General features: G+C 36.0%; 2 non-coding genes across 2 annotated transcripts; one reads left to right on the top strand and one right to left on the bottom strand.

The window, feature by feature from the left end:
- Positions 1-14,129: 14,129 nt before the first annotated feature.
- Positions 14,130-14,203, bottom strand: TRNAS-GGA (transfer RNA serine (anticodon GGA)). The gene has a single exon. It is a non-coding gene; the product is annotated as a tRNA-Ser (tRNA).
- A 183-nt stretch (positions 14,204-14,386) lies between these two features.
- TRNAS-GGA (transfer RNA serine (anticodon GGA)) lies at positions 14,387-14,460 on the top strand. The gene has a single exon. It is a non-coding gene; the product is annotated as a tRNA-Ser (tRNA).
- Positions 14,461-23,801: the final 9,341 nt, after the last annotated feature.

The raw sequence follows: 23,801 nt of genomic DNA, 5'->3' as shown, positions 1-23,801 counted from the left end.
AGTGGTCGGTAAGATTGTTTCAGACATTTTGCTGGTACTTGGGTTCAGAAAGGATGAGAAACGCTGCACTAAGACAATTCTCTATTTCTCAGATCCATCATTGCAAGGTCCGAATTGTATGAATTAGGCTTTGCACCAATCGCTCTTCCACTGAATTCGGCAGATTTGGCCCCTATGTGACTTTTTTCTGTTTTTAAATGCGACAATTTGTCTTGGTGGAATTTTTTTTTCATCAAATGCAGAGTTTATCGCAGTTATAAATGATTAATGTGAAGGGTTGAAAATCATCGGAGAAAGTGATTTGAGATAGAAAGATCTCAAAAACATAAAAAACGATCCATTTTTAAACTTACTTAGTAAATGACGTTCGTAAGGAAACAAAATAGGGATTTATAAGTAAACAATAAGAAATTGGAATATCGATGGGAATTAGAATTTTCAAATTTTATTTATAACACACAAAGTGATATCCATACGTGAAGTGGGTTCCGCATTATTGGATTTTATTTCAGAAAACAACAACAACAAAAAATAGGGCTATATCGTGAGCCGGAAGAAGAGAAATCGGGAAGTAATAGTGCCCTATAAATTTCGGACAGCACAATGGAATCCTAGATTATTGAGTTCGGAAGTTTGAAGCATATCTCATAAAGCATCACCAATGATATTGAATATATCAGGTTTAGAAATTCGATGCGATGAAAGATATGAAGTTTTGAGAGATATTATATTGTTCGTTTGAAGAGCCATCCCGTTTCTATACGGTCACGTTAAGAGTCGCGCGAAAAGGTTTTATTTATTTTTTATTTATTTATTTTATTTTTGCCCAAACAAACGGGACTCTTAAGAATCGTTCCATGGATTTTCGATTCCAACCTCTTCTCAAGTGAAATTGAAGCTTTCGAAAAAAAAAAAAGAAAAAAAAAAGCATCACATTTACAATCGATCGACCAATCAGATCGAAATTCGAGGGAAGGAAAGAAAAATAAATGGAGTTAAAATCGAAAAGAAAATACACTTAGACCAAAAAGAATGTTTTTTTTCGGTTTGAAAATGATATTTTTGGTGACGAAAATTGGTAAAGGTTTCCGACAGAAATATATTACTTTTTTCTCCGAAAGTCAAGGGTTCAAAGTTTGAAAATTCTCATGTGGAATGTTTTTAAATAAAATCGGGTTGTTATAATATTTCTCCATTTTAAAGGCTACTCAAAATATAAATAAGCAACGGCAAAAAAAAAATTGTTTCAGAAAAATCAAAAGGAATATTCCAAAAATTCGGCAATTCGGAATGCCTAGTAAAAATTGCTGATAAATATGTGAAAGACAAGTTGGAGTGAAATCGGACAAATAAAGAAATGCCTGTGTATATAGGAACGACAAAGTGAGAACGAATTCTAAGAAATTATGTTTCTCGATTCGCAAAAAATAAATTAACTATTTTAATAGAAAATATTAAGTTATTGCATAATTTCATCAACTTGGATATCGTTTGAGGGTATGGGTCTTTTTTTATTGGACTGAACACGACATATGAAACATACATTGAAAACAACAGAGAAAAACACAAAATTGCATTCCTAACGGTGACATAGGCACTCTGTGACCCCAAGGACTAAACGTTCTTCTAGTGGGGTCAATACGAGTTTAATTAAATAGTTAATTGGATTAAACAATAGCCTTTTTAAATTGGTAAATATATATCTTTAAAGTCGGTTTTCTGCATGTCTGTCTGTGTGTGTATTCTCCCCATATTTCTTTATACAAATCGACTATTTTAGACCTTGTTCGCCAAATTTTCGCATATATACGAAATAGGACCCGACTTGAACTGTAGTCTACTTTAAAAGTTCGACAGAGCCAGGAAAATGCTCGAAATGGGGGGAAAACCGTCGGGCAACAATGCTTCGTGGGCCTCAACAAGAACTTTCCGAATTTTTACTTTGGTTGCCGTGGCTCCCTAACAATGCTTTTTTAGACGAATGTTTATTCCTGTACAATAGTTTGTCATCTCTTCAATATCCCCAGCATAAGAGAAAATCCGGACAGTGCCGTATATTACTGCTAGTATTTCATAAAACTCTATACATGAATATTTGCCCTTTTAATCGCCTTTTGCTCTTGTGAATTTTTCTGAGTATTATTAGGTAAAGTTTACCTACTCATCTATATAAAATTTATTTTCGGTCTGTCGGCCTTTATACATTTCTACTACTTTAGGCCGATTTCTAAAATTTTGCATGCATACCACACAAGCCCCGACATGAACGATAGGCTGCTTTAAAAGTTCGTCAGAGGCGGAAAAATGCCCGAAATGGGCAAAAACACTGTCTGGCAACAACGGCTCTTGAGCCTCAACAATGACTTTCGGAGTGATTAAAACTAGTTATCGTACTTCCTTAAAATGTTTTTCAGACATATATAGGCTTTTAAATGGTTTATCGCTTCTTTAATTCTGCCAGTATATGGGAGGGGGAACCCTGGCAACACCGGATATTATAGCTAGTAATATCAATTTGCTAGTAATATAATATGGTCAAGGTGAATACGACCTATTCTGCCAAACGAAAGGGGGGTTATAGACAATCCGAAGTGGGATGTGACACTCCGTACCAACCCTGGCCTATCCCAAACCGTTTTCGAGTTATGGTTGATAATCGGTTATGGAAAAAAATGTGTCAAGTCTGAAAAACCAGAATTTATGAAGTTTCTGAGAGATCTACACGCAAACTAAGCACACATTTGAAAAGAGCAGAAAAGATGCTATAAAAAAACACCAATTTCATCGAAATATCGGGGTTTAATGGCGGGCAACAAGCTCTGAAAGATTGGCAAAGTTCAAAATCGAATTGTGGCCTAAATTTTTAATCGCAAATTCTGCAAACACCCTTCTAGCTATAATCGATCAAATTTTCCAAATACCTTTCCATTCCACAGATTCCGAAAGAGCTTATAATAAACAATATCAGTTTTCTGGTTCAGGAGAAATTTAGTCTTTTGTTTGCAATACATCGCTGAAATCAGCGTTTGTCGAAATGTAGATATTCGACGAAAATTTGGTATTGGTGGATTCAGGTTTTGGTGACAATTGATTTAGAAAAAAAAAATTTATAAGCCTACCTCTATGATGTACAGGATATCCGTATTTAATGGCGAGCTGGAAGCGTCGAAAGATCGATTGAAGCGAAAAATCAAATTGCCACCACAAAACCTACTAAAATTACTTCGACGAACGCCGGTTTCAGTGATGAAATGCAAAAAAATGACTACATTTCTCCTGAACTAGATGACCAGTTTGGTTAATTCTAGGCTTTTTCGAAAGCTGGTGGTATGGATAAGTTTTTGGCAAATTTTACTGATTGTAGCTAGAAGGGGTTCTGCGGAATTGCCATGTCATTGCGGTCTTATGGGACTTTTCCTGTGCTTTCCAAATATGTGCTTAGTTTTCATGCGAGTCTTTCAGAAATGTCACGAATCTGGTTTTCTCAGATTTGACGCATTTTTTTCATAATCGATTATCTACCATAACTCGAAAACGGTTCGGGATAGGACAAGGTTGGTCGGTTGTTTCATGATCCACTTGGGCTGGTCTATCACCCTCTTTCGTTTGGCAGAACAAAGAAAACTTATATATATTTAAAAATAAACATAAAAATATATACGCTGTTGAAATACAGTGAATTTACGTCAATCATAGTTTTTCACATGTACTTTCCATTTGATTAACATAAATAGTCATACAATTGATTCTACACTATGTGTATATTCAGAATATAAATATATTGTCAAGGAAACAAATGTTTTCTGCATTTTTATGCCGAGATGACTCGGAGATAAAAGCCATCTGGTCTCTATCGGGACTTTTCTTTCAGAGTTCACCTCATCCATAAAAATCCAGAAAATGTCTGTTTCCTTTATATAATGGGCTTAAAAAAGCCGCCTATCTCTATGGCTATATTGTGATTGGATCTTGTGTTATTATTTTGATGATTAATTGCGTGAATGGATTGTTTATTTATGGTGTAGTATTTCAATAACGTTTTATTTATTTTCAGCACTTAATATGAGTTATTTAATCTAGATTATATTCTATTTTGTGTCGATTCTAACAATTTATTGTATAAAAATCTAATGAACTTTTTTATACATTTGCGAAATTTCGATAGCCAAAATCGTTATCCTTACTTACATCTACTGTCAAACTGGTCCATAAAATTATTATCTTGTGGACTAGTTCGGCAGTACATATAAGTAACGCAATGGCTTTGCATGCTGGAAGGTCATTGTTCGATCCCAGTGACTGGACATCACTGGCCGACTGAAATTAATACCGACCAGAATTATAGTTTAGCCGAGTGCCAGCCCGATTGAGTCTTCTGTGTCGGTTTGGAATTAATTTTCTGTGATTTCTCAATTCTATGGCGTGAATGCTAGTTCACTTTACCGATGATAGTAGTATCTGCGAAACCGCAACATTAAAAAAAATACGCTCATTTTCATAATCACTATAGTGAGAGCTGAGTCCACTCCCTACGGAGGATTCCGTACTCTCGTCTCGCCATATTCGTCGTTGAGGGACGACCACCCTATACCTCTCTGACTAGTAGTCCGATAGTACACGTCTTCAATAACAATACAAAAGAATTGATATATGGTAGAAATCTGATAATATACTATTGAAGCAGAATAATCAGTGATACAAGAGATTTTAAAAAAACTTTACGTAAGTAGTAGTAAAAGTAGTAATTCATAAAAATGGTATTATTTGAGATATCCATATCCCGTCTCTTTTGATCATTGGGGTCGCCGTAGCTAACGCGGACATAATTATACCCCAAAAATATGCGCCAACTTGGCGATGGCCCCGAAACTGAAACACACCTTTTATTTTCGGACTTTGGCCAGGGAACTTCAGACACTTCGCGAAGTGTTTCGCCGAAGCACAAAAGTCAAACATTGGTAGGCTCAATTCCAAACGAAATAGATCAATTCGCGAACTTGTCGATTTCGGGCTTTGACTGTAACATATTATACATCACAAATGTGTATAATTTTGAAACTTATCGAAAATTTAGAAAATAAAACTGGGTTTTTAAAATTAATTGAATAAAATATCAAACAAAAAATGAAAATTTCATCGATTATCATACTTTAATTTAAAACAAATACGTCGGGTAAGTAATGTCATTTAAAATTTCTAAATTTATCCTTCTCTTTTTTTTTTCTCGCGAGACGACGCAGTTCTTGAAATTACAAACTTGGAGTTAAAAAAAATTATTCAAAACTTGCTTTAAAACTTTCGAATTCTTTTAAGGTTGGGTAATTTTTAATATAATTTCTATTTTTTAACGCAAAAATAGTTACTTCTCATTTTTCTCTCGCGTAAATAGAAGATGCGGTTTCGTTTCCACGAGAGCAGATAAGAGAAAATTGTTTTTCGGTCCTTTAAAAATTAAAAACTCTTTGCTTGAATATCTATACATGTGTCTGTAATATTTATTTCCTCTCTTTGGGGGAAAAAAAACTTCAAAGCGAAATGTGGACTTCAATATATATTTCGATCTAAAGCACGACTCTTCGGCTGTCTCAGAAAATTGAAAATAGTGACAGTAACCTCAGGACTGTGAGGTAAAAGGAAAAAAAACACTCTCTTCTCTACAGATTTACTACATATTCGCAGTAGAGGGGGAAAAATATCCACTTTAAACCCTTTTAGATTTGAAAATGGAAGAGCCTCGTTCAATTTTCAAGTATAGGATCCAACGTTAAAGAAGAAGAAGTACACGGAGACATGGAAACTCTGGAAGGAAACTTTTTTCAACTTATATATGTTTCTCCTTGAACTGATGTTTCAAAACGTGTGTAAATTATATACTGCTCGGTGTATAATATTATAAAGAAGAGAAAAAGGTTTCGATAAATCAACAAGTAACACTACTCCTAAATAAGATTCGAAATAAAATAGTGATTTCAAATTGAATGGAATCTCATGGAAATTTGAATGATATTTAATCGATGAAAGAGTTTGAATTGTAATGGTAATGTCAGTTTTGCAAATAAATGGTCTTTATATTTGTTTGGAATTTTTGAAGTGATAGTTAGTTGATTGAGATGAGATTTTTAAAGATATTTCTTTAAGTTTTGTGAGATTGCGAGGATGCCTGATCTTCAAGAAGATAATTTCTTGAGTTTTTAATGTCTCTGTCTTAATTTTTATATATCTCTAAGATAAACGGATTTTATTACTATATAAAATTTCTATTCACAAAAGACTGTATTCGTAATTTTGAACGTACTTGAGAATTTTCATTTTAAAAAGTATCTGTAAGTAGGTTTTATATTCTTCTCTAATTATTATGATGGCTTTATCAATATACACACTGTGCTAGATTATTAAGTTTTCAGTTACGATGCTTAGTTTTAAAAAAAAATATGCACTATAAATATACAGTAAAACCGCTCTTAACGGTTGCCCCTCATATGCTGTCATGTATTTTTTACGACGAAATAATAATTCCCCATTCTGCAACAAAAGTATGCATTTCATACCCTTGATTAACGGTCACTCCTCTTGTGTGGAAGAGTTTTTTCCGTTCCGTTAGTGTCCACAAAAGAGAGGTTTTACTGTATTTATCGATTGGTGGAAGCAGGAAACGAGAAAAACTGCTATTTCATTTTCTGAATTTTCTATTGTGTGTGTGTCTAAAACTTTATTTGTTTTTATAATAAGGTAACATTCAATTCTATCACTTTTTTTTTTAGGAATTATACCTATAAATGAATTTATTTTTATTGTGCGTGCTACTTTCACAAAAATATATTCTTTAATCTTAGAGAAAGATTTAATTTCCTATATTAAATCTTTATAAAATTTAAATATTACCCATACGTACATATTTTTCTTCGAATTTTATTTAAATCGATTACTTATTTTTGGTTTACTACATATGCACAACGGAAGAAAAAATATCAACTTTAGACTCTTTTACATTTAAAAGGGGAAGAGCCTCGTTCAATTTTCAAGTATAGGATCCAAACTTTTTTCAACGTGTATGTGTATATCCCTGAATGGATGTTTCAAAACGTGTGCAAATTTTACTGTTCGGTGTATAATATTCTAAAGAAAAGAAAAAGGTTTCGATAATTCAACAGGTAAAACTACTCTTAAATAAGATTGAAAATAAAACAGTGATTTCCAATTAAATGGAATCTCATAAAAATTTGAATGGTATTTACTCGAATATATATATAGGATATAATGGCTACATCATGTGACGGAAGCCGGAACAAATCCTCATAAAAACCGGTACATAACGCAAATTCCCTGATAAAAACCGGGACATCTTAAAAAACACACATACATTCTTAAAAGGCATTATAGTGTCGAATTATATATTTTCTACAATTTTTCGCAGAATTTCCAAACCTTTCGGACACTTTATACACTGTATAATAGTGACATTAAACATTATACATATATATATATATATATTGGGAAAATATATTTTTACATTTTTATGCATACTATGAAGTCTCTTCTCTTTTTTCCCATGAATACAAACAGGATTTAGGCCTCTATTTCGGTGGAGGTGAGGTTTACCTTTTCCCTGAACAGTCCAGTTGCAGTATATAAAGACCTATGACCGACCGCATCGATCTGCTAAATATTAGGATCGCGGAAATAGATCAGAATACGTTAACTACTGATTTGCATCATGGCTTCCAGAGAAAGCATTTCTTTTAAATTTCACCCATGTGTGTAGGAACAGTCGCATCATTGTCGATGAAAAAACTGAAAAAATGGAAACGTTCAATACATCGGGCATGTGGTAAAAAAAATACTCTCGGTCAAAATGTCCACATGCCCGGGCATGTCGAGCAATAGATTTGTCCAGCCCTGCCACTGGCAACAAGAAAAAATAGTAATGGTAAAAATTCGAGAAATTTTTTTTTGTATATATAACAGTGAAAACTGTTTATTCACCCAACTTTTATATAACATTAATATCGCAATAAAATGCTTTGATTCAATAAAATGATTTTTAATTTGATATTAAAATGTTCTTCAAACATTATTTGTGGAAAGTTAAAAAAAATTATTATAAGACAAAAATATTATCGCACTTGAATAATAATTTCAATGTTTTGATATTGCGATGTGTTATTCTATTCATATATCCTGAGTAATAATTTATTCTAATTGAAGAACACTTCTAATCAAAATTATTATCACCAAATGTTTGTTGATATAAATGGTATAATTTTAGGTATAATGCCTTCAAATTCTGAAATTCTATCCATTGCTCTATTCCATTATTACTGTAGTTCTATCTATTACTGTTACTATTTTTACCTATTACTATACGGGGGGGAAAAAACCATATCTAATATATGCACAATTACTTCGCTTCACGAAATCTAACGTCAAAACGTTAATTAGCGATTAATTCTTTTGCAAGTTGAAATAATTTGTGGAATATATTCGATACTTATTTTTATATGCATTTCATATCGCTTTTATGATGAGAAGAAAAGAAAAAACCATGTTCTCACTTTTACCTTTTGAGTTCAGCTCCAATGCAAATCTTGTTAAGACTCTGGGTTGGGCAAGAGTGTCTTGAATAAATATTATATGCCTAGCACATGAAGGTAAAAGTTCTTGGAATTTCGATACTGGAAAAGGAAAAAAAAAGTCAGGAAATTCTTTTGAAAATTAAGTTAAGAATTTCCCACAGGTGAAGAAGAAACAAAACCGTTTCACGTGTTTCTTTATGAGAAAAGGCAAAATTGAGTTCAAAGAGTTTGTTTTGTTTTTCCCCCTAACAATTTATATTTACCTTCCTCATGAACTTAAATGTATATTTTTTGGCACTAAGAAAGAAAATATTATAAAACTTAGTAATTTAAAATTATGCCTCAAAAGACTAAGAATAATACAAAGACGATTTTTTTAGTTGAGAAAGGTTATTATTATTAATTATCGTAACATCTAAGTATATATTTACTGGAATTTTTTAAGAGGATTTTGTATTTTTTCATTCCAGGTACTTAAAAGTATTATATATTTGAAATATTATGTTATCATGATTACGATATAGTCTCTACATTAGTATAACTTATGGCCAATACATTTTTATAGAAATAATTTTTCACCTGTACGCTAATAATTTGTTTAACTAACTCAGTATAGAAAATTACCTCTGAAAAATACATTCTCTATAGCAAATTTCCCATAACACACACTTTGATAAAATTCAACGTCTTCGTTATAAGTGTACTCGATTCTATATGCGTAATAACCAATTATTTACCCATTTATTTATTTTGTATAGATCCAGAAATTATTTACCTTAATTATTTTTTATAGTTTGCGGTAGGTAAATTATTTTTCCATATTTATTTATTTTGTGCCGATCCACAAATTATTGCTCCAATTTATTTATCTTTTGGTATCCGCAAATTATTTTTCCGATTGCCGCTAGTCAGTGAAATTGTTAAACTATTTTCACCGATGCACAGTTGTCACAAAGTTGAAGTATACTGAATTATATATACATGTTGCGGTAAAAGCCCGAAGACTGGTAAAACCTAGGATTTACCAAGACGAGTTTGTAAAAGCACTAAAACAACTTGTAAACGTTTTAATTTTTACTTTTACCAAGCCAAAGCCCGTTTTTAATTGTTGATTATCATATTCCTGTAATTATAATTACAGTTGCTAAATAATTACAATTACAGTTGCTAAATAATTACAATTGATTAATAATTAACAAATGAATTAATTAACAAATGAATTAATTAACAAATGAATTAATTACAAATGAATTAATTATACAACACGAACTTGTTAGTTCCTGACTCTAACTATGCAATTAATAACTATCATAAATTAATTAATTGCTTTAAAGTTTATATATACTGTTCGGGCTAAACTAAAAAGCCCATTTTTAATGAATCAATTGACTGTCATAAATTTATCCTGACGCTTAATTATTTCATAATTATAATGACATGTTAATTAATGGCCAATTATTTATTTAATTCATTCACTTAATAAAATGGGGTTATGACAAAACGAGTTTCACTTAAGCACTTAAAATAATTAATTAATAAGAGTCATTTGTTAGAAAATTAGTAAATAATTATAATTATTTATTAACTTTCATTATTTAATAATTAGAATCATTATTAAATTAATAAGCAACAGAAACATATTTTAGTTCATGATGGTTTATTGATTCATTAAAAACCGGCTTTGACTCGGTGAAAGTCCGAGATGAAACGTTTACAAGTTTTTTTCGGGCTTTTACCAACTCGCCTTCGTGAAGCCTAGGTCTTATCGGTAAATCCTAGGTTTTACCAGTCTTCGGGCTTTTACCGTAACATATACAGTACAAATTCATTCGGAAAATACGGAAAAATCAAAATTTCCGTATGCATGGTGAACTGCGAATAATCTACCGAACGATAGACGATAGACGAGCCCAAGTGGAACAAAAACCGCCATGGAAACCCTGTCCTATCTATTAAACGTTTCGATTCAAGATGGAAAAATTATTGTGGAAGAGGGACATGCATCAAGTCTGAAAGAAATCAAATTTATTACGTCTATGAAAACTAAGCACACATCGTTTAAAAAGCAGTAAAAATTATATTAGCAGTAACCATTTCCATCACGCTATCGGGATTTTATGGCGAGGTACAAGCGCTGAAATATTGGCAAGGACAAAATCGAATTGTGTCCAAACATTTTAATCGCCAATTTCGCAAACACCCTTCTAGCTACAATCGGTAAAATTTAGCAAAAACTTGTCTATTGCACCAGGTTTGGAAGAAAAAAAAAGTCTACAATATACCACACCGGTGTTCCAGTTCAGGAAAAATTTAGCCTTTTGTTCGGATTACTTCACTGAAATCGGCGTTCGTCGAAGTAGATATTCGACAGAAATTCGGAATTGGTGGTTACAGATTTTGGCGACAATTCGATTTTGCAGAATAAATCCTATGCTGCAAAGTGACACCACCTCTATTAGAATATCTAGATTTAGGAGTGAACTACAAGCACTAAGGCAGTGATTCCCAACGTAGGCATTAACGCGCCCTTGGGGCGATGGTAATTTCCAGGGTGACGGTAGAATCGACGGGTATAACATACGATCCTATCGGTTAGATTGCGTTTGGGAGGGGGGGGCGGTGCGATGGGAGAAAAAAAATTTCTGAAGAAGGGGCGATGGGGTGAAAAAGGTTGGGAAACTATGCACTATAAGCGAAGTGAAAAATCGAATTCTCGCCAAATCTACTAAAATGTCTACTTTGACAAATACTTATTTTATTGATGTACTGCAAACAAAAGGCTGAATTTCTCCTGATCTTGAAAGCCTATTCATTTTAGGCTCTTCCGATGCTATTGCAATGAAAAAAAAATTGTAAATCTGACGTAAGATTGTTTGTAAGATTGTAGCTAGAACGGTATTTGCTTAAATAGGCGATTACAAATTTTGGCGACAATTCAATTTTGAACTTCGCCAATCCAGAAATTCTGATGAAAAAATGGCGACACTTTATACGATTTTTTTCTTCTCTTACAAATATGTGCTTAGTTTGACGGGGGCAGGTCTTTCAGAACCTACAATCGGTCAAATTTACCAAAGAAACTTCACAAATTTGGGTTTTTCCAAACTCTTGGCGCATTTTTCTTTTCCATAATCCATTTTCCACCGTAACTCGGAAACGGTTGCAGATAGGACCGGGTTGCTGCAGCATTTTATGTCCCTTTTGGCCACGTCTATCGCACCTTTTCATTCGGCAGATTATTCGCAGTTCACCCTACATAAGTGTATACGTGAAAATCAAAAATTAGTGCAGTAGATGTAGAAATGTAAATAAATGATGCATTATCAAGCATAGTGTCATATAAGTAAAAATCCCGCGTTACTTTTATTATAGTAAAAGTTCCAAAACTGCATCCAGTTGATAATTTCATTATAATGTATAGAGTTACATTTTTTTTTTTCATTGGAGTAAGCAATTCCCCCCTTTGTTAATTCAGATGCCAGCACCACATGTAACTCTGTCATAACGGATGGAGTTCAAACATCGCTCCAAATGCTATTTCTCAATCCGTGCGTTTCGTTTCACCTCGCAATCATCCATCAATATTAGTTTAGGCTGTTTCCATCTCTTTCTATAAAGAAGTTAAATTAAATTCTGACGAAACGTTGAAATTCACCGAATTTTCTCGTTCTTATGCATACACTTGTTAGCGTTTTCGATTTTACAAAAGCTAATTTTTGGAATTTCTTCTTCAGAATGGCTTGGGACTATATATATGCAATATCTAATCAAAAAATAAATTTCGAAAAACGTGGATAAGGAAAATTTGATTAATTTCAAAACTGGTATCAAAATTAAAATTATTTTTCCCCCTAAAAATGGAAGCAGAACTCAAAGCTTTTAAGTGAAACGAATCACGTCTGTTGCATTATTCAAATCATTTTTTTCCCCTATATATATTACGAGTATTTCCTAAGTAGTGTTGCATGAATTTTGTTTTAATGCTCACTTTTTGATGCTGCTTTGCAGATTGTGTGTGTGTATTTCAATATTCATGAGATACTTCAAACGTTAAAAAAAACTTACTGGGTTCATATTATGTATAAATTTTATGTTCATTTATAGGGGGAAAAAATAAAATTTTCGCGTGCATATGACTCCATAATTATCTTACTATGTACCTGGAAGTCTTTATGGAATTTTTCCGTGATTAATTCTTGATTGCCGGGATTAGCATATGGATTTATGCTAATTACTATCCTATTCATTCGTTCCAGTCATATGCAGAATAGCATGATAATATAGCATTAATATCATTTCGTTATACTTGAAACTAATATGATTTGTCCGTGTGGTCATTACTTTTCTTTTTAATTTCTATTACATTAGCATCCTACTTGATCAATCTGTTGCACTTTTTAATGAAAGTATAATGTCTTAATTCACATTTTCTTTTTAATTTTTTTCATTCATTTTTATTCTTTTTTACTTCAATTATTTTATGATATATTTATGCAGGGTTCATAGATAACAGGGCGTATGGCATTTTGCTGGTGAATCGTTGATCCTAGAGGCATACTTCCAATTAGAAAAAGTATCCAAATAACGTGTCATACTCATATATGTCATTCATGTTGAAGGAGTTGTACAGTTACAAAAATAAAAGTGTCAACCTTTTATACGGGCACCTGCGCTCAAAAAAAAACCCAATCAGAAAGTTGTTGCCCTACCTATGCGGATGCCAACAAAAGAAATTTCACGTTTTCGAGTGCAATATTTGCTGAGATATTCGGATTCGAAAAACAAAGAAATCTGGGAAAGAACGCCATTAAATGCAAATAAACCGTTTTTTACTCGCATTCAACGCTGTGTTTTCAACTTTTTTTCATATTTCAATATCTCAGTGAATTTTTTACTTAGAAACGGGGTGTTTTTTTTTTGTTTTTTTTTTTTTGGCATCCGGAGAGCCAGGATAATAACTTTCTAATTGGGTGCATGAGCACAGGGTAACCGTATAAAAAGTTTACATTTCAATAACAATACAACACCTGTAAACATGAATGACTTATCTGAATACTACACGTTATTTGGATACTTTTTTCCGATTCGAAGTATGCCTCTGAATTAACCGTTTGCCAGTAAAATGTCATACTCCCTGTTTACTATGCACCCTGTGTTTATATATATGTTTTCGTGTATATTATCTGTGTGTATATATGTATTTTCCTCCATCGTGGAACTTTTAATTGCTTCAAAAACATTTATGAACATACGTTATGTATGGGAGATGTTTCTAAGGATTTAGTATTGTTCCTCATAACTTTTACACAATTCACACATGTGTAAGCGATGGCATGTTGCAAAAATGATGATTTTGCACATACTCACTGTATTCCAGAATCTCTTGCTCACCAGACGCCATTTTGAATCATGGCTCATAATTTTTTAGTACCTCGTCGTACGATGGAAATGTTTGAGAAGATCGATTCGATATGCACATGTGAGATAAGATTCTCTATGAAGGTTTTAACAACTGGCTGTTGCGAAGATATATTTCGGAAAGAGAGAAAATTCAACTGCCCCTGCGGGGAATCGAACCCACATCCTTTCACTTTCCGGGTGAACGCCCTAGACCACTAGACTACAGAGGCACAGAACCTCGCAATCTTTCCTTGGAGCTCGTGTACACTGAAAGGGATCGTACATGGACGGCCGGACCAGACTCAGGTCAAGCTCACAACTGCTGACGCTGCCACCAGATGGTGACTTATACAAGGATGACGTCACTCTCCGCTACCATACACGAGCTCCAAGGAAAGATTAAAAGATTCTGTGCCTCTGTAGTCTAGTGGTCTAGGGCGTTCACCCGGAAAGTGAAAGGACGTGGGTTCGATTCCCCGCAGGGGCAGTTGAATTTTCTCTCTTTCCGAAATATATCTGCGCAACAGCCAGTTGTTAAAACCTTCGTATGGTAGCGGAGAGTGACGTCATCCTTGTATAAGATTCTCTATTCCGCATTCATTAAATTGGCTCAACCACGAGTGTGAGCCTTGCTCATTTTTTTACAGATATGGCTAAGAAGCTCAGCTGGTGCCACATTTCTTGTGACCAAAATCTAATTAATAAACTTTTTTCACCGTAATTGTTGTACTGTGTTAAACATCACATAACTTAAACTATACCTACTGCTGAATTTTTGGTTTGAGAATAGCACCCGTTTGCATGTGAGTGGAAAGTATGATTCTGAGGAAAAGGAATCAGAATTTAGTCCATATCACGAGGTGCGCAGCAACCCGCGAGCTGCCCGACAATAGATTCCTCATCCGGCTCGCAAAATATTTTTCGGAAGCAAGGTATGAATACACACAAGATATATATACCTCTTGCTAACCAGATCATGGCCCACCTCTCTGTCTCAGATATAAGCAGGTAGTTGAGGAGGACATGGCCCTATGCCGGAAGCTCCGCGAGTATCCGTGGTCGGCTGAAGTTGGTTTTCTGTGGTTCCCAACTTCAAGGCGCAAATGCGAGCCGATCTCCCCGTTAAAAAGTCTCGCCACAGAGAGCAACAGTCCTACAACGATAAATCATTCAATCATAACACTTCACTCATAGTTAGAAAAACTGGTGGCAGATGGCAGCACTACACATAACAAGCATTACAGAGAACAAAAAAAACTTCACGTCAGGTTTCACTACACGTACACGCACATTCCCGCGTGTACCGATTCGTTGGGGGTTCCGAGGGGGGTGTGGTGTGGTGTAGCAGTAGTAGGTAGGGCTCGGGGATCCATGATGTTCTTAAGTCAGCCACCTCGTTGGGCAATTTGCCTGTTGTGGCGTTGTATTTGTATTTGTATTTGTATGTGTTGTGAACCTAAATTGAAGTTTGTTTCAGTGTAATGCTTGTAGTGTTGTAATCGGGTTCAGCTTTTCTTGATTTATTCCCATTAGTTGTAAATGTAATCGGCTTAGCTTTCTTGTTCATTCAAATCAATTTTATAGCATACTAGGGGGGCTCTGCCCCCTGCCACCTTTGGCGGCCAACCCCCCCCCCCCCCCCACTTCTCTCCCGGACATATCTTGTTTATTTCGTCCCACTTCATCAGCGTGCTATGGAAAAGGGGAAAGGGACGTTTGAAAGCACCAGCCTACTGAAGAAGCGAATTTTAATGAAAATAATAATAAAGCAACAAAAAACAAATGAGATTCATCAAGTATCCCCAGAAAACTTCCCCATGGGGTCCCCAGATTCAATTCGCTGAATTTCAGTGGGGCCCCACACTGGATATATCTTGGGCTACCGATGTGTTGCAAATTTTACAATGTTAAACCACAAAAATCAATGAGATACATTCAGGGGCACCGAATTACAACCTGCCAACATTTCCATGAAGTCCTGACCTGCAAGCTTGTCGGACACCCCCCTGTGAGAATTTTTCATTTTTATCAATTTTACAACGAATAAAATCCAGGGCCCTACAACAGAAAAGAGTGAGATTCATCCAGGGCCCCCAAAATCAAACCTGTAAACATGGGGCCCCCCGACTTGGAAGCTTGTCGGTCATCCCCCTGAGCGAGTGCCATGAAAAATTTTCATTTGTATTCGTTTTTCCAACGAATAAAATCCAGGGCCCCCAAAACGAAACCTGTAAACATGGGGCCCCCGACTTGGAAGCTTGTCGGTCATCCCCCGGAGCGAGTGCCATGAAAAATTTCATTTGTATTCGTTTTACCAACGAATAAAATCCAGGGCCCCCAACCAATTACCCGGGACACCAATTCGCATACTTTTGGTGGGGCCCCAGACTGGCTTTATCTCGGGCTTCGGCTGTTGCAAATTCTACAACAGAAAAGAATGAGATTCATCCAGGGCCCCCAGAATGAAACCTGTAAACATAGGGCCCCCGACTTGGAAGCTTGCCGGTCATCCCCCGGAGCGAATGCCATGAAAAATTTTCATTTGTACTCGTTTTACCAACGAATAAAATCCAGGGCCCCCAAAATCAAACCTGTAAACATGGGGCCCCCGACTTGGAAACTTGTCGGGAATCCCCCGGAGCGAGTGCCATGAAAAATTTCCATTTGTATTCGTTTTACCAACGAATAAAATTCAGGGCCCCCAACCAATTACCCGGGACACCAATTCGCATACTTTTGGTGGGGCCCCAGACTGGATTTATCTCGGGCTTCCGCTGTTGCGAATTCTACAACAGAAAAGAATGAGATTCGTCCAGGGCCCCAAAATGAAACCTGTAAACATGGGGCCCCGACTTGGAAGCTTGTCGGTCATCCCCGGTGCGAGTGCTATGAAAAATTTTCATTTGTATTCGTTTTACCAACAAATAAAATCCAGGGCACCCAAAATGAAACCTGTAAACATGGGCCCCGACTTGGAAGCTTGTCGGCCATCCCACGGAGCGAGTACCATGAAAAATTTTCATTTGTATTCGTTAATCCAGGACCCCCCAACCAATTACCCGGGACACCAATTCGCATACTTTTGGTGGGGCCCCAGACTGGATATATCTTTTGCTTCCGCTATCGAAATTTTTCAACGTTAAAGCAGCAAGAAAACAATGAGATCCATCAAGGGCCCCTGGAAATGAAAACTTTTTACTTATACGTGAAATCTTCCCCGGGTACCCCGACCCTGTGTTGGGAGCACTGCTGTTGTGTGTGTATATTATACATATATATACCTCTCGGCATGGACCCCCCCCCCCCCACAAAGGAAGGGCTGACAGGGGCCACAACGATTCTTATCACTTTTTGATTTTTCACACTATAAATTAATCACAGAGGGGCCCCTGAAAAGCTGGTTTGGGGGCTCGAAATCTAAATTCCAGCCTAAGGGCTCTGCTGTAGGATGTAGGAGCCTCTTGGTACATGCACATAACATGGTCCCGATGGGTCAAATGGGTCCCGATATGTGAATATCGACCCAATATCGATATATGATATATGATATCATATCGATATATGAATGTGAATATCGATATATGAATCGAACCCACTTCCGTAACAGATTTCCGTCACTCAAAAAATTTCACCCACTTCCGTCACTCGGTTGCTTAGCAACAGGCCCTTTTCGAGTTTGTTTGTGATTTTATATTATAGAATAGATAAGTAATTTTAATTTTCTTGCGCCGAATATTGGTTCAAATTAATTTATAAATAATGATATTTTCTTATGTTGGTTTTATTCGGGTGTTCAAAAAGGAGTCAGGTGCTTCAGTCAAATATTTTGCAAGAATATAAGTAGAGTATATATAACGTTAAAGGGAAACTAAAGAAGAACTACCGACTCATCTAAGTACGGCTTAAGAGAAAACTGTCATTCTTTCCATGAATCGTACGTTTCACGATGCGTATCTTCAGGGTGTTGAGTTTAATTTTGGAAATGAACGTAGCCGTCAATCGCGGAGAGTCTTTGATGGGTGCACCTGCATGCAATTGTATGTTTTGTGCAAATTGGAATTATTTTTGTCCTTTTATATTCGCCACCTGCTTGTGTGGGTCGGTGCCATCTCTAGTTTCGGTGTTTCTTTTACCTTTTCTGTGAGAACCTTGTCCACGTTACGTTACATGGATTTCCTTTGTAGCGCGCAATACTGTGTACGCTTTACTAAAATCAATTGCGTGTTATTGTCAGATTCCGCGATAGCGGCAAGAAGAAAAACCAGTTGATCTTTCATTAGACAAGCGGCAATTTCGACGAGGGTTGAAGGTGGCTTAAGGGTTTGAACGGGTCAGGATCTTGGGATGAATTTCAGACTTTTCGAGGATTGGTTGGCTGTTGGTGAAAGGGAATGAAATGAACCAATGAAGGATAAGGATAATTTTTCGGGAAATAGGAATATTAAGTTAGGAGATGATGGAGTTCGCAGTTTTTTTTTTTGGAATTGGATTGAGGAGTGAGAAGTTTAGTCGAGGAGACTGGAAGTTGAATTGGTGTACGGAGGAGTTGACTAAGAGGAACGTAAGGATTAGCTGGGCAAAAGAAATGGACCGAAACCACAAAATCAAGGAAGTGGTAAGTCTGAAGCATCCGTACTCTCTTTAGTTCTCTCTCTCTTACTCATCTTTGAGAAAGACGATAAATCATAATGTGTGTAATATTGTTAATGTTGTCGTAAACTCATAATATCATTAATGTTATCGTAAACTTTTAATATCGCAAATGTTCATTCGAAGTGTTATCGCCTTGTTTAACAGGTGCAGCCAGATTAATATTAAATATTCATGTATTTTAATTTGAGCTGCCGCTGTGTTTCACTCGGGTTCTATGTGGTAGAACGTGGGTAACTATATGATTGTGGAAAATTACGGCCGCAACGCACACCTTGTTGCGAGCACCGTGGCAATGTGTAGTGCTGCCATCTCTGCTATTCATTTTTTTTTCAACTTTGAGTGAAGTATAATGAAGATGTGTATGCCCCTGAGCTGATCACATTTGCTCAAGATAGATACAGGCAGGGCCGGCACCAGGCATGAGGTGACGAGACGGTCGTCTGGGGGGGGGGGCATGATTACAGGGGCGAAATTATTTTTTGTGACAGATTTATTATGACGACGTTTTCGCTCTCGGAAATTTTTACCCATCGAAATAATTATGAAGAAAAAGTGCGAGTGGATAAATAAGAGCAGGTAAAAATGAAACAATTTTCAGTGTTGAAATGCTCTATTCAATTTTTGCAATTCTACACACTGTGTGTGCTTAATTCATCACAACACACCTCCTTTCTTGCACTTCCAAAAATGTCACCTATCCCTAGAAAAGTTAGTTTGTGAAAAAAAAATTAGGTTCTTTCTCTTTTTTTGTTAAAGATCTTTTCACTCTTTATCAACATTTTTCCGAATGACTTTCCTTTTTGTTTAGTCGATTCCCCCAGCACAAATTTGGATTCTTTGTTCATCTACAGACAAATGCCTGTGTCAGCCAACACTATAATAGTAGAATCTCTAATTTCGTGCTGTTTGGCTACGGAATGTTCTGACTGCCCATTTCTGTATACCTATATCTGTTCTCTACACCAGATTGTCGCAGAACCCTTGATAGTTATAAGGCTGGTCTGCGAAACCCTTGATGATAATGAGGCTGTTCTACAGAACTCAAACAAATTTTTGCATATTTAATCCAAAAAAAGTGTGTCCCTAACTGCTGCTCCAACAAAATCCTAGCCTCAGGGCAAAATAAAAGTGGGCCTAGGCAGCACCACTTAAATTTACATATTTATGGTCATAAATGATTGTGGCAGATCTTACTGTGGAACCTCCAATTCAATTAAAGTCCCTGCCCCCACAAAGGAAGTGGTTTTGATATGGCTCCGGCCCGGGGACCCGAGATAATTCTCATCAGATGTGATTCTATTTTTGTTTTTCACACAACAGATTAATTTTTTTTTCTTTAATATTAAAGGAGCCCCGTGAAGAGTCTGAACTGGGGGCCCACCAAAGATCTCAGCCTAGGACCCCACTGTGGGATGTGGAACCATGGGTCTCCGTGCACGGTTGAACTCATGGTTGGGATTCACGAGGTTGTATCCCTGTCAACCTATTGAAAGGCAAAATCACGAATCGAGAGATTTTATTATAACCACCCCCCGAAGAAAAGCACCAGTACTAGAACTCTGACATATGGCTTGAACTGAAATAATCATGATGTTAATCATTGAATCATAGGGTGTTCATCTTGGTAGTCTGTAAATGCATCTGGCTATGAAATCAAGAAGCTGTCCTCAATGGTTTAAGTGAGCACTATGATCCCTACATGGGTAGGTTTGGGAGGGCAAACCTTATTGTTGTTGTTGTTTTTTTTTACACTATAAATTCACTACAGAGCATGCCCCGCCAAAGATCTCAGTCTGGGGGCCTCGGCTTCAGGGTGGGGGGGGGGAGGTGGGGATAGAATGAGCCACGAGATGCTGGCAATAAAAAGGAAAAATGTTATTACATGAAATGTGGCCTTTAATTAATTTTTCCAGAGAGGGGGCACATTGCCTTTTATTACACCTGCACAGACCTGTTTCTTTGCTCACAGAATTTCGATACATGTGCGGAATGATAAAATAACATACTGCCTTATACAATATAGAATTTTTTTTTCTGCACAGCAAAACAAAACTCGGTGTACATGGAAGCAATGCAGTATTAGTTATTACTTAAGTTAATTAAGTTAAATTTTTTTTTTAATATAACTTAACTAATACGACAGTCTTCGTTGGACAAATCATACATTTTCATTCAAACAAATCGAGACAGAAAGAACTACAGGAATGTCCCGTATAATACGAGTCATATGATCACCCGTTTCTTGCCCGCAGAACGAAAAGGTTGAAAAGGTCTTGTCGTGATAAAGTCAAATTTAATAAATATGGACTGAAATGCTCAAAACTGTTTCGATTCTAATCCGTTGAAAACTCCGCTCATGCTGTGAGTGACCCTTGGTGTCATCATCATAGTAACGAATGCTAATTTTGAACACATTTTTCGCTACAAAAGTTCCGAAAAATTATTGCTGCCTTTAAAATTCAAATTTTCTCGGAAATTCCAAATAAATCACGCCTCAGGATGACAGTAATCGAAACCTCACAAAATTAGCATCGGATCCCAACAACGGTTTGCGACGTAAAAAGAAAAATTCTCTCTTCATTCTCTAGGTTATCACTAAAATGAATTCCAATTTCGAAAACTATTGTTTCTTTCGATGTTCGTTCCGCATTAAAAGAATTTGAATTTTCATTTCTTATAACAAAAAGGACGAAAAATAAAATGCTTTGTACGATGAAGATTCTTTGAAAAATCTTCAGAATTAGAATCAGTCCAAACATGTGCTGATTAATTCTGACATCTGAAATTCCCGAATAAGCCGTCACAAATGGTTACAGAAAAAGTCAAAAGTATTCCACGCATTTCCACGAACATATGTTATCCAACAGAATCCTTAATGAGTAAGAGCTTGCGTGCGTATCTGACAAGTAGACGTCACACAGGAATACATAAACAAGAACACTGGGAGAAAAGAGAACAACTTATGACAAAAAAAAAGCGGAAATATTCTCCAACATGGCAGTTGGAATAGCGGAAAAAAGGTGGCATTTTCATATTATTTCCGTTTCCGGAATATTTTCTGTTACGACTACTACTACTTGAATTACAACATGAGGATTTTTCATTTTCTAGGAAACACCTCCACGAGAGGGGGCGAGACGAAATCAGTTTTTCCATGTCATATATTATTCGCCGGCGCGAGACAAATCATGAGTTAAAACGAATCACGTACGTATACAGAAGCAATGAATGCTTGTTGCTAACGTGAAAACGTTTGTGTCACGAAAACAAAACAAAACAAAAAAAAAGACTAAAGAAGAGAGGTGGTTGTGGAGAAATGGAATAATAGCGAGGAAGGCGAGTGCCATCGTCTTTTCAAAACATGGTTCCGCGTAAGTGCATACGTGCTTTGTGATTGATGACTTCTACGCTGAGAACTCTCGGCAAATTTCTCATGAAATTTCCTAAATGAAAACACCGCTCATCTGAGTCGGTTATGAAGCACCTCTTAAGAAAAGATGCGAATAATGCAAAGTTTAGCGAGACGGAGAAAAGAGAGACAAGGCTTTTAAGAAGATCGTTGTGAAGGAATGAATTTACCTTGTGAAACGTCAGAAAAGACCTCCTAGAGTATGAACAACACGCGATCCGGAAACGGACTCCATATCCCGAGGGAATTTCAGACCCGAATTCCTTACGCTTCAAGCTAAATAGATTTGACTCATTCAAGAAGTAGCTCGGTTTTAACGGTTTAAAGCCATTTTAATGAACGAGGGGAAAAAAATCTAATATAATGAGCATCCGCGAGAACTGGGAATTCTGCAGTGAACTCAGATGTTGACACTTGAATTAAAATTATGAAATTTTATCTTCATTTACAGGATACTTTTTCCCTTCAACAGCATTAATGGTATTTTTCTTGAATGAGAATATTCAATGGTAATGATGTTCATAATACTAAGAATAATTCCGGGTGAACCAAGTCATGTTTCTTGATGATTAGTGATGTGTGTGTGTGCGTTCACAGATCATCAACACAGTCTCATAAAACTGTTCATCTACTTTGTTATTTGAGGGAAATTCAGGTTATAATTGATATAATTTGACTTATATACTTCACTTAATATAAATAGTAACGTAATCCATTTGAAAATATAATTTATTTTAGTAGTGAAACATAATTCATAACTAGAAATGATCGAAAGCCACTTCCGCAATCGATGTTAGCAGGTACGTGGGTTTCAATTATGTACCATTTGCACGTAAGCCGAGCTACAAATGATGCTCACATCGTAATGTGGTAGTTTTATACGTGGTTCCCAACTTTGAGACGCAAATGCGAGCCGATCTCCCCATTAAAAAGTCTCGCCAGAGAGAGCAACAAGCCTACAACGTTAAATTATTCAATCATCACACTTCACTCATAGTTAGAAAAACTGATGGAAGATGGCAGCACTACACATAACAAGCATTACAACAGAAACAAACTTCACGTCAGGTTTCACTACACGTACATCCGCATGTACCAATTCGTCAGAGGATCCGCAGAGGAATAAGGACGAGGTGCATGTGTGGTTTAGTAGTAGTAGTGGTAGTTTTATACATCAAAAATATCGTGGTTAACATTAATTATGCGCTGTTTGTGTCATGTTTTGTATATTATGTCGAATTTCTCATTATACAGTACCATCTATGGTTCAAATTTTAAACTATTTTTTGATTCGTAAAAAAAATAAAAATAAAAACTGCGTCAAGTAAAAATATTAGTGCAGATCACACTTTTTTATGTCAATTTGTCAATTTTTATGAGTTTTCAAAATGTGTTGGGGAGCTTTTTATCAACCCTGCATTGGAAAACCTGAAAGTAAATTCCCTTTAATTAATGTCAATGGAAAATATTTTTCGTAGAAAAAAATCGTGTGCGTGGGAACAAATCAGGAAGAAGCGAATATTGGTGAGACATTGTCAAAGTACCGGGACTTAATATTATGCGATCGGGGGGGGGGGGGGATTGAAATATGGCAGTGATTCCAGTAACGCCAAGAGGCAATAAGGCATTTTGGAGTAGAAGCCTGTTTAAGCATTAGGTGGTTGTCATGTTAAGGGATTTCAATTACCCTGGTATCGATTGGAAGAACCTTTCAGCTAGAGATCAATATGAAAGAGATTATTAATTTGATGCTCGATAATTTTTCG

Source organism: Pholcus phalangioides, unplaced genomic scaffold, assembly GCF_987345545.1.
Source record: "Pholcus phalangioides strain wild (caught in Gottingen) unplaced genomic scaffold, Ppha-v1.0 ptg000009l_1, whole genome shotgun sequence".
Taxonomy (NCBI): domain Eukaryota; kingdom Metazoa; phylum Arthropoda; class Arachnida; order Araneae; family Pholcidae; genus Pholcus; species Pholcus phalangioides.
Note: the sequence above shows the minus strand (reverse complement) of the source record. Positions and strands in the feature narration are given on the sequence as shown.